Here is a 17092-nt window from a genome sequence, read left to right on the forward strand (position 1 = left end):
CTCAAGAGGGAGCATATGTAGACGTGCTCCCAGGTAGGCCTACTGCATAGTATTTTTAATGTGCAGTAAGCCTGCTTCAAATTAATAGCATGTATAGATGCACCTAGTGTGTAGCAAGGACTGGGTCTCCTTCTTAGGATCAAATTATAACCAGACGTAGCCTAAGTGTATTAGTATAGGGCCAGTGGTGGCTAATTAGCACTGCTGAGTGACAGCAGCCACCATTGGATATGGTTATTCTGCTTCCAGTTGGGTAGGAAACCCATACAAAGCAGCATGGTGTGTTTGAGGGCACTGCTGCCAAGCACAGTATATTTGTGGTTTTGAAATGTCCTAAGAGTAAAACTAGTTAAAACCTGTCTCCTGATTGACAATTTACTTTGCTTTGTACTCTGCTATCATCAATAGTTCTATACTTGAACACATATTTACTACAATATATTGAAGGTGCAGAAACAGATTTAAAACAATGTTATAGATCATTTAATATATGTATAGTTCAATAGGCATTAAGAAACAGATCAATATGGTATTTGGTTTTGGCTTATTTTTCTTTGGTCCATTTGCTGTACTGCAAGATCTTACTTTAGAAATGTGCTTACATCAGTCAAGGTCTTTGGCAATCTCTGAACAAAAGGACATGTCCTTGTGTCTTTGTCTTGTTTAAAACTACGTGTATGAAAGTACTGCACATGGGGGAAAAAATCATTGTATGTTCATGGCAACATAGCTAGACAGCTGTTCAGGAAAGCATTGTCTCAAGGAAGTGAATACGGTACTCACTTTTCAAACTTCTCTTTCAGAATATCCACGGAACAAGTGTCTTGAAAGACAAATATTGATGTTCTAACAGCTTCAAGTTTAGTTACCTAAACTGATCATCTGCTTATGTCCTTTCCATGACAGCGATTGAGAGCTGCTATTTACCAAATACTGAATAAAAACTCAATATATGTGCATCTTGATAGGAGAAATGACGACTTTCCATGACAACAATCAAGAGCTGCTATTTACCAAATACTAAATAAAAACTCAATATACATGAATCTTGATAGGAGAAATAACTTTGGAGAGAAATGACAAGGCTGAAAGCAAGAAGCCTGGACAGTAGAACTGGATCCAATGCAGATTCCCTGTGTGACTGTCAGTAAGTCACTAGGACCCAAATTACTATGCATATCTATGAATGTATAAAGGTAGATCATAGTTATAGGATGGAAGATTTAAGCTAAAGTGGGTTATTCTGAAAAAATGCTCTAACCACTAGACAACTAGGCAAGAGGTAGGTATCATCATTAACATGAACTGAATTTAGAGCTGGCAATGTGATTTCTGGGTTTTGTCTACCCCTTGGCTGGGGTCTCCCAAATTGCAACCAGCAAATTGAATTCCGAAGGAACTGAGGCAGAAGCAAAGTGCAGAAGTAACTGGTTCAGGCTGGTTCTGAGCATACATGCAAACCTGAGTGGATGTGCTGAATTCCAAAATGGAGATGTCTACTGGATATACGTGTTCATTGAGTTTTTTAGGACGCTGGTGCCAGGCAAATCTGAAACCACTCAAGTAACAGTTATGCAGGTACTGATGCAATTTGAATCTGACTGCACTATTTCAATTACAGCTTTGAGAAACATGGAGGTCACCATTGGCAATGCATACGGAGTGCACGTGGGTGCACTGCACCCCCTATGAAAAGGTGTCACCGACACTGCCAGCAGTACCTGAGGGCGGTTGCCCCTTGCCCCCCGCCCTTGCCACCAACACTGCCAGTGGCATCTACAGGTAGTCCACAATTGTCGCTGGCCACTGCCCCTGCTGCTGACAGCGTCTGTGGGTGGTCGCCGACCACTGGTCAACACTCGCCCCCCGCAGCCACTCCTACTGCTGTGGCCACCTGTGGGACCTCCATGCTTACTACTGCCATGCTCCCACCACCACCAGCACTACTGCCACCTGCTGGAAATCACTGTGCCCCCCCAGCTGCCGCGGGCTTGCAGCATTCATGGAGGTCACAGTGCTGGGTTATCATAGTGCTTTCTTCCGGCTTTACCATCTATGAATCAAATCTGCATGTGAGTTACTGCTATTGAGGCAAGCAATTTGCACCTGTAACTCTAGAAACTATACAAGTAATTGCTGCCACCTTTTACACATGCAGTTACATACTATAGAACGGTAGGCCCTTGATATCATGTTTACCTGCTCATCAGAGAGGGATAACAACTTATTTACTTAAAGGTTCTGGGACTCTAAATTAATTTAATGCTTGTAAAACTCTTTGAGATCATGAAATGCAATGTTCTAAATACAGCAAGTGCAGAGTATTGTAATTATTAATAATGAGTAGGTTTTGTATCACTGTCTCTTTTTCCCTTTTTCTGTTCTTCTTGGTGGCATTTCCTTTGGAAAATGTAAATGTTCCATTTCTTTTGGTGCTTAATCTCCATATGTTTATCAGCTGTAATTGCAGCCTGGTCATGGTAATTAAAATACACGATACCTACGTGTTAATGTAGGCAAAGAAAAGTAATTTTCTCTGTCATCATTTCAAAACATTTGTTCAAATTGTAGCCACAGAGAATACACACATGCTAATGTATTATGTGCCAAAATATAACCTCCTTCAGTAAGAATCAAAAGGAGAAAGTGCCCACTTAAGCCAGGAGTGGAATTGGCCTATTAGATCCAAAAGCAAAAAATCAATCATATTAATAAAAGGTCAGTTCTTTCCCAATATACAAAACTTGTTAGCCCTACATCACCAGGGTTCATCATATGCATACAGCACTGGCAGTAAGAAGTGTGCTATGCTGGGGGCCTAAATTTTAAGGCAACTCAAAATCCATAAAGCAAAACAGAGCAAGGCTTGTTCCCTAAAGAAAAAAAATGGCTAGATTCTATTTGAATTATATTATATTATTGCCCTTATAATGAAGTGTTTAAAGTCTTAAAAATGGGTGATAGCCAACAAATATGCATTTTTTTAAAACAAAAATATCCCAGAATTCCCATTCATCCTACATCTCAAGGGCTAAGATGACAGGTCAGACCCCAAAATAATTATACACGGAAGTCCAAAACTTCAGTTCAACCTCCACCCAGGCCCACTGCTCACTTGCCCTGCAGGCACCTAAACTCACAAGGAACCTCTTTTAATCTGAACGTTCCAGTGGCACCTTCAATCCTGCCCCTGCCCGTGCCCAGAAACAGCCTGGCATGAGCAGCAAGACACCTATCTTCTATCTAAGCCTATGGTATCCCAGCTCTAGGTAACAGGAGTGCCAAAGTCCAATGGCACACCAAATCCAGTAGGCTTTAACATATACTGAGGATCAGGCCCCTTATAGTACACAGCTGTGGTACTTTATTTAAACTGTAGTAGCTGGTGTTGGAGCTCATCTGCTTTTAATATACTATCTAGTAGTCATAGCACTGGCCCAAGAAGCATTCTCAACTAGAAAGGGTTTGTACCCATGTCTCCCACATCCCACGCAAGTGCCTTAAGTACCACTGGGTAGACTGGGCTGAACACCACTTTCTCTATGGGTCCTATTTAAATGGGGCTACTCTGTAGAAAGGAATGTAAGATTCATGAGACTAGAGAGAGGAGACTAGAGACACTGCTCTCAGGACCCCTTTATTGTATACTCCCATGGTAAGGGCACTCAGGAAGAAGGGGCTCTAGGTTCCGATCAGTGCTCATCAGATTATTTCTGTTTTATCTAGTAGCTGTTTAATGCAAAACACATTAGCCATTTTAGATACTTGTTTCCCGAGGGAGGTTTCTGAGCTCTAAAACATGATGAACTCAGACACCTTACTTAGGTAGGCATCTAAACTCTGAAAAGGCTGGGCAGTGGGTTTTAGATCCACTGTAAATTTAGTTTTTCCCACTGCTGGCCCTCTAGGCAATATCTTTTCTCTCCTTCTGATTGCTGTGCTGAGGCACACACCTCTTGCCATTCAATGTATAGGGCTCATGTCTAAAGTACTGTGGTACCCAAGTCCTTTATTGGATCTAGACCTCAGATGACTGGAGTGAACCATTCATGACATATGTTACATAGGATTATATACAGTTGTCAGGTAAGTGGGATAGCACGTACAGTATCAATTCAATAATTTTAAGTTAATCTACATACTTTAAGAAAAAAAAATCCTAGCAATATCAGCTGTATGTAGAGTATACAAACAAAGGAATATTGCTCAACAACAGAAGAACTGAAGAATTGGCTGGAAAGTAGGCTTGTGCGAAGTGGTTAGTATTCGCTTCAGATTTGGATTCGGCCAGTTCAGGGGGCAGTGATTCAATTCAGTGATTCAAATCACTGTCCCGAATCAATTTGGCTGAATCTGATTTGAAGATTCAGCCATCACTGAATCAGCTGAATCTCTGAATCGACTCCATCCCCCGCCCGCTCTCAATGGCTGCCATGGCCCCTTTCCCAGCTCCTGGCTCTTAAAAAAAAAAAAGCCCTGACTCACGGGCTGCTGCCCCCACACAGTATGGGGCAGTGGGGTCAACCCCCTGCCCATTGTCCCAGCCTTACCCATGGCTGCCCCACCCAGCCCCAGCTCTCAGCCCTTTAAAAAAACCCCCAAAAGCCTGCACTCACCAGCTGCTGCCAGGCAGGATGGAGCAATCCCCACTGCCCCCGCTGCCCCATGCTGTGTGGGGGGCTCTGCTATGAGCTGCCAAAAGCCCCAAGGCTGTTGCAGCATCCGGAGAGTTGGGGGTTTTTTGTTTTTGTTTTTGTTTTTTAAAGGGCCAGGGGTTGGGGTGGGCAGGGCAGCCATGGGGGGGGGGGCTGGGAAAGTAGGCAGGGGTTGGGAGGCTCATGGCAGAGCTCCCCATGCAGTGTGGGGCAGTGGGGATTGCCCCCCCAACCTGGTACCAGCTGGTGAGTGGGGGCTTTTTTTTAAAGACTGGGGAGCTGGAGCCAGGCAGGGCAGCCATGAGGGGGCTGGGAGAGTGGTCAGGGGTTGGGAGGGGCACTCAGCTGGGCCGGGGGAGTAGGCAGGGGATGGGGCCTGTCAGGGGTCCCCCCATGGTCCCCTGCCCCCTCCTCCAGCCTCCTCTCCTCCGCCCCCTACTTACCAGCATGGAGTCCGGGTCCAGCTTCCTGCTGCAGCAAGTGGGGACTGCCCAAATCGCTGAAGCTCTCCAAATCTTTTCCAAATTGATTCAGAGAGCTTTGAATAGATTCAGACCTTTTAATTGGTCTCCTGATTTGATTTGGATTTGGAGATTGAGCCACTGAATTGGGCCAAATCTCTTCCAAATTGAATCAGGGACTGAAGCTTCACACAGTCCTACTGGAAAGGTGTCCATTCTGCAAAATACTTTGGAGTATCCTTAATTTTTAAACTGAGTCAAATGTTTATTGTAAATAAGGTATGAAGTCAGTGAGACTGCTTTATGCTTAAAAATCATGATCTTACAGACTTTATTGGAACAGGGCCAAAATAAACATGGTGAAAGTAGTTTGAATAAATAAATGACATCCATGAATAATAACTGGTAGATTAAATAAAACTAGCCATCATTGTATATAGGCATTAAACACAACACTAAATCAAATACTTGAATATAAGTCATCATGGCACAAGATGATATTTACTAGAGAGTGATGAGAAAAAAGGGGTCAGCTTTAAAAAACAGAGTAAACACACAAAATAAAGGGATCTTAATAATTTGGTTGAGCTCTGAAGATGTTATCACTGACAACAAATGTAGCCTAGTCATTTTGCTGAACATAACAATCATTACTCATCTACTAGGTCACATCACATTTTCCATCCTTTTAGGTACAGCCTTAGAATTATTGATTCCATGAATCATACTGACTTGGAAGTGTTGGCTGCTGCTAAGACACTGCTGGGTATACTAGACCGCTGGATACAAATGAGACAAATAGATTTGTTTTCAGTATACTCCTAAGGGGGGAGGAGGGACCTGGGAAATTGGTGAATGTTAAGTATTTTTCTAAATGGCTGTCAAGTTGCTTCCAAAGGGCAAGTAATAAAGGACAAGAATCAAAGGGAGGGAAAAGCCACTGGCAGAATTTAGGTGCTGAAGTTGCAAAGAGAGAGAAAAAAAAGAAAGAAAAAGAGAGAGAGAGAGTTACATACACACACAAAGAGCTTAGCTAACCATTTAGGCACCTGAGAATTTGTAGCCATGTAAGCATTCACTTGTTAAGTGATTCAGGGGCCTAAAATTCTCCTACCATGCATGCTCAGAGGTGCCCTCATCTCAGCTGACCTGATTAGCTCAGCACCAATATACTGCCTAAAATGGATAAAACTCACAAACTAGGCCTTCCTTTGCTTATGCACCCTTAGGCATATTTACAGTGCACTAACTGGACTGGACCCCCAACACAAATGAACAGTAGGGATGTGTGAAGCTTCAGTCCACAGTTCAATTTGGAGATTTGGTCCGATTTGGAGACTGAATCACCGAATCTGAATCAAATCAAAAGAAAAAAAAGTCCGAATTGATTCAGAGCCTTCGAATGGGTTTGGAAAAGATTCAGAGAAGATTCAGAAGGCTGTCTTTCAGGGGAACAGAAACTGAGAAGAGGGAGGGGGAGCGGGCAAGGAAAGACTGACATTTGTAGCTGGCCAGTGACTGTGATCTTTCCTTGAGTCCCCTTCCAATCACAGTGCCCTCGGGGAGGGATGTAGAAACAGCATATAAGCCGCTGTCTGCAGGCTTCCTGTGCCTTTTGTGAGCTGTTTCTACTTGAGTAACAGCATCTGAAAGGTACTGGACTGGCTTGGCTTCCTACCTAGTAAGTCTCCTGCTACTTTCTGTTCTTGGAAAGGATTGGATATAGCTTACTAACTAGATTCCCTCTACCTATCCCTATCTAATCCATTTCTTTCAATTTATATTTGTTCTTGGATTTTTTTCTCCCAAGACTTTTTAAAAAGAAAGCTGTGTTTTACCTGGCAGCATGACCCATTCCTGTGCAGGGAAGCACACACATACATCATAGAAAAAGAAGTCAGATATTATTAAACATAACAGAACACAGAAGAAGTCAGACAGTTATAGAAGAAGACATTATATATAGTTATTGTTAGTTATAGTTACATACAGACTAAAGACAACACAGAAGAAATCAGAGAGATTCAGATTATTAACACAACACACAAGCCAAACAGTCATAGAAGAACAAGAGATTACTTTAATTACACACACAACAGTAAACATAACAGAAGAAGTCAGTTTGAGATTCAGATTATTAATACAACACAGAAGTCAGACAGTCATAGAAGAAGAGATTATATATGTAGCAGAAAGCCTGCTTTGTACATTTTGCTTCTGGACATTGATACAACTAAAGCCCCTTCTTGCCTACACCCTCCCCTCCCTCAACATTTTGTGCTTACCTGTCCTTCCACCTGCATCCCCTGAACTTGCTCCAAAGCCCCTGTTCCCCCAAAGCAGAGGCAGGCCACCCTGGAGCAGTGAGGGAAAGCCACAGCCAAAGCGGGGCGCATTGCAAGGGTGAGCGGGGTCACCCAGAGCACTGGGAAGATGTTTGCTTTGGATGGCCAACCCTTCTCCTTAGTTGCATGGCCAGGGTTTAGGTGGCTCATGGAGCTCATGGCCCCATCCTACTAAGTGCCCACATGCATCACCTTTAGCAGAATGGTGGTGCCCTCCCTGTATGAGGCTTGCAGGGAGTACTTGAGGGAGGAGCTGTGCAAGGTAGGGTCACAGGTAGCCTTGCACTTCACCTCGGATATCTGGAGCAGCTGCGGTGGAGATCATGCCTACCTCTCCCTCACAGGGCACTGGTGTGATCAGTTAGGCTGTCAGTGGGCTGCCCTTCAAGCCAAGGTGATGGATGAGCCCCACATGACAAGGGAGATCATGGTGGCCATGAACTGCATGGTTCAGGGGTGGCTCATTGGGCAGGGTGAGCTCACCCGTGGGTACATGGTCACCGGCAATGGAGCCAATTTGGTCAAGGCCATCCATGATGCCCACGTTGTTGGTATCTGCTGAGTGGCACACAAGCTGCACCTCATAGTCAAGGATGCCTTGGAGGGGGACAGGAGTGCCAGTGATGCCACCATCACTACCACCCAACTGATTTCAAACTGCAGGAAGGTGGTGGGCTACCTTCCACTGCAGCATCAAGGGGGTCAAGATGCTGTGGGAGAAATAGGCAGAGCTGAGCATCCCGCAGCACAAAATCATGCAGGATGTGGAGACTCAGCAGAACTTCTTGAGGCCACTGAGACCCTCGGCTCTGGCAATGCCCTCCTTAGCAAGGTGATCCCCATAGTGAGGGAACTTGAGAACCAAGTGGAGAAGTTCCAGGGGATCCATGTTCCTGGCTGGGCAAGCCGATGTCACCTGCTACACCTTAAAACACACACACACACACACACACACACACACACACACACACACACACACAATACAAGATTTGCTTGTCAGCAGCTTGAGGTGAGGTTTCCCACAAACCCCTGCACCTACCTCCTTGAAGCTTGGCAGGCCTCATGCTCTCAGAAGGGGCTGCCATCCCTGATGTTTTCATCCAAATCTGCCTTAACACACACACGACATGAGTTTAACTTTCAGCAGTTTGGGGTGCAGTTTCCCAGAACCCCCTGGGACACTTGGCAGACTTCATGGCCTCAGTTGGGGCTACCAAAAAATGACGAAGTTATAGGTATTGCAGTGATTCCCCATTATAGTCTAGGGCTGAATCTCCGAATCTCTCTGAATTGGTACCAAATGTTTTGAAGCCTATTCATCTGAATTGATTCCAAACAGCGATCCAAACCCCTGAATAGAATCACAGTCTTCTGAATAGGCCGAATCCAAATCAAATACTTCCCTATTCACAGGGACCTAATGGACAGCATTGATTTCAGCATGAAGCAGAGCAGGTTTAGCCAGGCTTATTCAAAAAACCAAGTGGGAGGAGGAAAGAGTAGTTGCTTTTCACAGAACTGACTAATGGCTGGGGCCCAGGAAGTAGAAGACTGAGATTCTAGACCTTCCTCAGCCTAAAGGAGTTCAAACAATGTTTCCCACCACATCACAATTGCCAGGCCATCAAGCAAGGCTGGAATGGGCTCCTTCTCCTCTCTTTTTGCAGCTGTGCAGAAAGACATGGGAGATTCATGTAAGGGAAGTACTGGATGTGGGGCAGGGAGAAGGGGTAGAAGAAGTTCTGACTTCCAAGTCCTGTTCCTAAAGCAGTTAATCCATTTCATATGATGTGCTTTTAAATGGAACATATGAAGGAGCTGCTGATGGAGGGCCAGGTCTCCTCAGGGACTACTCTCATCACTGGACTACACAGGCTGTCAGCTCCATGGGAAGATCTAAGATTTTGAAAAAGGGCATGCAGATAATTTGGTACAATCATCATATATAACACAATGCATACTTTTATCAGGTTAAAAAGAAACTAGAAAATTTACTAAGAAGCTTGTGGCCTAGGGCTATGTTATTCAGTTTAAAATGGGAGCAAAAGCAAATATAAATTTGCCATATATTGAAAAAGCACAGCCAAGTAAGCAAAAATAATCACAAGACTTTGTTTCATTGGTCCTGTAGTCATTATAATTAAATAGACATCTATTTTTCAGATTCATAAAACAAAATATAGCCTTCTTGAGCATCTTGATAGTGCATCCAATGCTTCACTGAAAGTTATTTCCATGCCTGAGTTAATGTTTTTAGCTAGAGTTAAAAACAGTCTGCAAAGCTGTGAAATAGGAGCTACTTTACCAAAAGCAGCTAACAGACAGTAGAACTGTAGAAGAAAGAATAGCTGTATTAGTGCAACATCAAGACCCATAAAAACACCAATGTAATGAAGAGTTTAGAAAGAATCAGCTGGAGTAATGAGCCTGTGAAGTCAGTTGTCTCTGCCATTGCTTTCTGACTAGAAATGCTGCTGCCAGGCAGTTGGTTTTAAATTCTGGGTGGAGCAGGAATCAAAGGGCGGGTGTGTGTGTGCAACTGCAGCACTGCACTCCCCTCTCCCCCTCCCTCCCTTGACTCCTGTTTTCAAATACAAAAACCCAGGTAGTATAACAATATTAGCTTTCATTCATCACTGTCAGCCATATGATTAGGATGGCCATGAGATGGATAGGGCCAAGGGTGCAGAAGCTCCCCCAGGCCCTTGATGTATGCCCCTAATATACTTATAGGCTGCCACCAAGTCCCCTCTGAGTCTTCTCTTTTCCAGGCTGAACAGTCCCTAGTCTGTCAGCCTCTCCTCAGACAATCTACCCTCCAGACCTCTACTCATGTGCATGGCCCTCCTTTGGACTCTCTTGAGCTTCTCCACATCCTTCTTGAAGTGCAGCGTCCAGAACTGGACGCAGTACTCCAGCTGCAGTCTCACCAAGGCCAAGTAGAGTGGGAGGATGACATCCTTGGTCTTGCTTGGGATGCCTCGGTAGATGCATAACAGTGTTTGATTCAGTTTGCCAGCTACGGTATCACAGTGGTTGCTAATGTTCATTCTGTGGCCAACAACAACCCCCAGGTCCCTTTCAGTTGTAGTGCTGGTAAGCATAGCAATGTTGAGCCTGTAAGTGTGTTGCAGATTATGTCTCACAGACGGAGTGCTTTACATTTCTCTGTGTTAAACATCATCAGGTTAAAATCTGCCTACCTTGCAAACCTGTCCAGGTCAGCCTGTATCGCCAGCCTGTCCTTGAGTGTGACCACACTCCCCCATAACTTTGCCAATTTGGTGCTTTGCCAATTCACTTTTAGTACCTGAATCCAAATCATTGATGAACATGTTGAAAAGCATAGGTCTGAGTACTGAACCCTGTGGGACTCCACTGGTCACCTTCCACCACGTTGACTCAGTTCTTTCTGTTAATACTCTCTGGGTCCTACCTTGGAGCCAGTTACCTAGCCACCAGACTGTAAAGTAGTTGAGGCTGCATTTTCCCAATTTTACTATGAGGACAACATCACAAGAGACTAGGTCAAAGGCCCTTTTGAAGTCCAAGTATATGACATCAACCTCATTTCCCTTATCCAGGTGGTGAGTTACCTAATCATAGAAGGACATGAGGTTGGTTAGGCATCACCTTCCCACAAGAAAGCCATGTTGGCTGTCCTTTAGAATACTGCCTTATGTTAGCCTATCAATAATGGATTTTTTTGATAACTTTTTCCAGGATTTTAGCAGGGATTGTGGTCAAACTGATTGACCTGTAATTCCCTGGGTCCTCCTTTCCCCCGCTTTTGAAGATAGGCACCCCATTGGCCCTCTTCCAGTCTTTTGGGACCTCTCCCAAGCACCATGAATCTTGAAATTGCTTTGCCATAGGTGGTAATTTCTGACTTCCTTCCCTTATAAGCTTTTCTCTTAAATTTCAGGCGGTCCATGACTTCCCTATTGAGCCAAGGGGGTCTCTCTGCCCTTTTGCTGCCTTTCTTACAAATAGGAATGGACTTCCTTTGTGCTCCTCGGATTGCTTCCTAGAGGAATGACCACTCTTCTTGTACTCTCTTTCCCATCGGACCATAGTCCCACAGGATATTCTTAGTGTAATCATCTGCTGATACACAGTTAGTTGCATGGGTCCATTCCCTGCCCCCACGTTAACTAACTAATCAGAATATTAATCACACCCTAAGCATATTCATATAAATAGTTGGTATTTGGTACCTACACAATCTCTACCCCCTAAATCTCAGAAAAGCTTAATTTTAACTTGTTTCTTACGGTTCTGTTTTCCTGTCTGGAACTGAGAAAGTATGCTGATAAGGCTTGTTACTGCTCCTAGATTCCCTGATTCTTCCCAGCCATACATCAGGCCTCCCTAGTTATTTCTAGCAGTTGCTCTTGCTATGCAGAGGCAGCTACCACTGAATAAATCAGTCTCACATATCTCTTCATGGGGCTGCTCTAATTTAATCCTGGTAGGTCTACCCAGCGAGGCCTAGACCTCTTATTCTATTGGTCTTATGCATTTTGCATTCCCTTCTATACACAGTGCCATTGCCTCAAAAGGAGGGGAAAACAGTACCTGCGCCCAGCCTTCCCTTTAAGCTTGGTGGTTAGGATATACTCCTAAGGGGTAGGGCATGAGGGGGAGAGGGCCTAGAATCCAGGTCTTGGATTTTTTCAGCAAATATTCTGTTTTTCTCACATGTGATTAACTCAGGGCTTCCATGGGGCTGCTGTTGGGTGCCAAAATCCAGGAAAGAGGCAGCATTTCAGATACAGCACTCACTTCAGTGTTTCCTATTGATTACACCAGGTGTCTCTTTGCTTACAAAATTGGCTATAGTGAATCTCATTCCAAGACATCTAATTGTTCCCATGGACTGTATGTAACTCAGGTTTGTGAATAACCTTCAGCTCTGGGAGCATTCTGAACATTTTAAGATAGATATAGGCCAAAGCCAGCTCCCTATAGTTCTAAGCTATACAAAAGTGCATTTTTGCTTGATTTTTAAAAGCTCAGCAAACCCTGTGCATGTGGGCAATTCAGTACTTAAGACTTCCCTCACAATAGAACAATTTAGAGCTTCCTATATGCCATACCCTGTCCTTAGTATGCCTCAGAACTCAAATCTGTATACATTTTAACCAAGAAACCAAAGTATTGTGACATCCATTAATTTTCTTACATAAATATTTCAGAATTGCAGCAAGCAAGTGCTTGTCATTTAAATGCCTCAAAAAAGTGCAAAAGCAAAAAGCATATGGAAAAAGCAAGTTACATATGGTTTATTTTTGGGAAGACAAATTCAAAGCAAAGAGAGAAAGATAGAAATTAAATGGAAATACACCCCAACCATCCAAGTTAAATATAATCATATTAGCATCAGGTAGACGTTCTTCTCTATCAGCTTAAAAAAGTAGCACGGCAGTTATATATATCCTACACATACGCATCTCACGGTGAATTCCTGTATGTGTTTATAACACTCAGCACCGGTCACCAAATTGTTTACATCAATAGGGGAAAGCAGACTTCCAATCTGTTGAGAAAAAGGAAAGCCATTGTAATGGGCTCCCTATATGATTAAAAGAATGAGCATCAACAAGAAAATCATAAGTAAAACGTGCTACATTTTCTGATCAGTGCAGAATCATGCATAATGTAACAATGCCAGGGCTAGTAATAGCAGGCTCCCAAGAAATCATTTAAAATTTGTTTTAGATGGACACAAGCAATCCTCTCTCTTCTCTTTGTCACACAGGAAAACGATCATTCCCATTATACTCATTACACAGTCTCCTTTCCCAGTCAGAAGTCTTTATTTTGTTCAGCAATGAGAAGAGACTCCATAGATTAGCCTCAAGGACCTGTAATGATGGGAGACATGCCACACGTGCTTTACAGGAGCATTAACTGCTGCTGGCCAGTGCTCCATCTCTGGAAGTCTTCTGCTACAACCAGCTTCCTCAACCACAACAAGTTGGACCCCATCATCTGGTTGGTGCACGTTTTCCTTCTGCCTCAGTGGATCCAGTAGTGTGCAACTACTGGGAAGACTCTCTTGTATTATTTCTATTAGCATGCAAACATGCCTTGTATATCTATCCAAATTGGGGGGGGGAAGGAATTCCCCTGCTATTCAGATCCCAGAGTGAGGCATAGATGAATCTGAATACAAAAAACAGATGGCTATCAAGTGTGCCACACAAAGCACATTGGCAGTGAACTTAAGAAAGACAATATGTTTTGACAGCTCTCACAAATTTGTACCCTGAGGAGTTTAGGAAAGATTGGCTGTCTGTTTCTTTACAAAAGAAACATTTTATCTATGTGAGAAGATGCTACATGCTAAAATCCCATGAGGCAATGAAATATGCTTTCTTTGGGTGGTAAAAGTAAGCTGCTTTATCTTTTGGGGATTTTCTTCTTTTAAATTTGCTGTCCATTCTCTGGATACTTCCACAAAAGTAGTGAAACTTGAAATTCCCTAAACATTTGAATTAAGCACGATGATATAAAATGAATAAGCATTAGGGTCACAAGGGATTACCAACAAAGTTTGGTACCCTTATGTATAAGCACCATTATTGGACAGACTGTAATTCATTTAAATAAATTAGCAAGTACCTAATGCTAAAAGGTTATATGAATTGGTAGCCTTATCCAAAGTCCACTGAAGTCAGTGGAATGACTCTTCTTGATTCTACTGGGTTTTTAACCATGCTTTTGAGTATATGTACCTAGAAAAGAAAGACTAAAAGGCCTAGAAATTTCATCCAGGTACTCTGCATGGATTGCCTTCCTAATTCTCACCTCAGAATACTTTAGATACATTGAAATGCAAGAGACATAGATCTTTAGGCCTATGAAGCTGAACTATTTGTAAAAAGTTGTGAGTTGTGCAACATGTGTTTTCTTGCTAGTCTTATTGTGTATACCATAGCTTTCTTAGAAGCCATATTTGACATCGGATACTCCACAGATGCAGAGAAGTTAGTGACAAAGTTAACTTTCACTTGAGAGCGTGTACCCTGCAGAGATGCCAAGAATCAGAGTCACTTCCTTAGAGCCTCATCCACCTAGTACTCCTATCAGCATAACAATGCAGCATGGGGCAGTGATGACTTCTGGTTACTATTGCCGCTGCAACTGCAATTGTAGAGCAACTGCAAAAGCTGTGTTTTTTGCCCTTCACCTCTGTTAGTACCCAGGGCAGTGGCCCAAATTGCCCTGCCCTAGTTTTGCTACTGCAGAAGAGTGCAACATTTCAAAAAGCAAATACTTCATCAGTTCTGTAGTCCACAGAAACGACTCCCCTGAAGAGTTGTTTCCAAGGGAAAGAGAATTTGGGGAGTATTCTGTTTAAGGCAAGTGGTCCTGATTCATTAGGGCTCCTACAGACATGTGGGGAGCCTGCTCTGATGTGCTGGAAGTCCAGTGCACTGGAGCAGACTTGAATAGAGTCTGCTGGAGCACAGAAATAGATGCGCTCTAGCATCCTTCGCCGTCATGTGTATCAGTCTTCCTGGGTGTCCCTGCACTGAAAAGACGGCAGTGGGACACTTTGAAATGAAATATGTTTGATGAGCTTTAGTTCAAAGTGCTCCATTGCAAATTTTTGAGTGCAGGAACACGTGGGGATCATGATAACACATGACACGTGGGCGCTTTTAATTAGTGCAGCTTGATAATTAAAGCACCCAGCGCCACATCCCAAACACATGCAGAAATGCCCTTAAATTGTGACTTCATGGGCACATTTACAAGTGATGCTACATCGCTGTAATAATGCAGTATGGTGATGTAGTGTTCACAGGTGTCTACATGTGACCAGCAGCTATTTCACTGTAGTGTACTGTGAAGTAACTGCTAGAAATAACTATGCACTACATACATGTACAGCGCAGTATGGGCAGTTATTGTGCCATGCTTTAGCACTTCCAGAAGAAATTACAGACTATTAAAGGCTAATTACAGACCCCAAGTAAGGAGGTGGCTAGTTCGTACTGACCTTCACTTTGCTACAATCGCAGATGCTATTAGTACCCAAACTAATAAGATTTGAAACTACACAAGCAGCAATCATTACTCTGTAGGCCTAACCTTAAAAAGAAGTACTATTCTGTCCATTTTATAAAGGGGTAGCTGAGGCACAGAGAAGCTAAGTAACTCACCCAAGGTTACACAGGAAGCCTGTGGTGGGACCAGGACTTGAACCTGGATCTTGTAACACCTGAAAGATTAAATCTATTAGTCACAGGACCCAAGTATACAGAAAGCAGGTCCACTAGCTGCATTTTCAAATATATTACTTTTTTCAGTCCCACATCAGCTTCAAACTCTTTCAGTAGCTGTGCAAATTTTAACACTATTCCAACTGAACTGGGTACATAAGATGCTGGGGGTTTTGTTTGTTTTTAATTTAGTTATTTTAACGAAAAGAATAGGTCTTTATGATCCAGATCTTATTACCAAACTGTATGATTTGTATAAATCTATCTGAAGTTACAGTTACTATAAAGCATTTTTCTCTCAAGAGATTCTTGAAGATAAAATTGTTCATCTAAGGAGGTTAATTTCTAGCTAAATAACTTTTATTAGCCTTGCTTCCCACAAGCCTTGGCATTTAGAGTCTTAATGATACCAATACTTTACTTGGTCAGCTTCCCTGAAAACATATAATATTGGCTTGAGTAGACACATCATCAGCAGACAAATGTACTTAATCTCATTACTTCTAATCAACTATGATCAATAATCATAGTTGATACGTGAAACTGCGATTAGTTTTCTCCTCTGAACTCCTAAAGGAGTGACCGGTGTAACAACTGTATTTCTTGTGTCAAGAATTGTATAACAGTGGAAAGCCAAATTTGACCCAAGTCACAGAGATATCCTTCTTGGACCTAAGGTTCCTAATTTCTTATGAAATAAATGTCCATTTTGCCTTGGAAGCAGGTTATAGGTTACACACATACGATAAACAGCAGAATCGTGACCTATCACAAATGTTGTTGTGTTACAAAATACGGGTAATTCCCACTGAAGTCACTGGGAGTCTTTTCTTTGACTTCACTGAGAACAGTTTACCACATGTAACAGAAAAAAAATGCATTAAATATGGCTAAGTTTCATTATCTGAAGTTAACATCCCATTTAAATGTTATAATTCACTCTTAAGTCTTGTGATTTTAAGCCCTAAAGGAATATCCCAGCAAGTCTTATGATATTTGAGAGTAAATTCTAGCACTGGAATCACTATGAAACCAATTTTTCAATAAATGGGGTTTTCATGCTACACTAGCACACAGCAGGGTCAGAAAAACAACCCTCATTCATTTTACCAAGGGAAAAAACAGAAACAAAAAACAAGCCACCACAGACTAGGACTCCTCTTAGCCTGATCATCATATTTAGTAAATGCATTTGACATGCTAAGCAAGTTCTTTACTCAGGAAACAGCATGGAAGTCTCTCTCTCTCTCTGATGGCTACGCAGCATCTTGCTGCAGGTTCGACACCCAGCACATTAGGCTCTCCGTTCCATAGGCTGCCTACCTTATTACTTCGCTTTGTCCCTTCTGCTCACTTCTTAGACCTAAAAATGTACAGAAAGAAGGAAGAGGATCCAA

Source organism: Crocodylus siamensis, chromosome 11, assembly GCF_052110815.1.
Source record: "Crocodylus siamensis isolate JL-2025a chromosome 11, ASM5211081v1, whole genome shotgun sequence".
NCBI classification, from domain to species: Eukaryota; Metazoa; Chordata; order Crocodylia; family Crocodylidae; genus Crocodylus; species Crocodylus siamensis.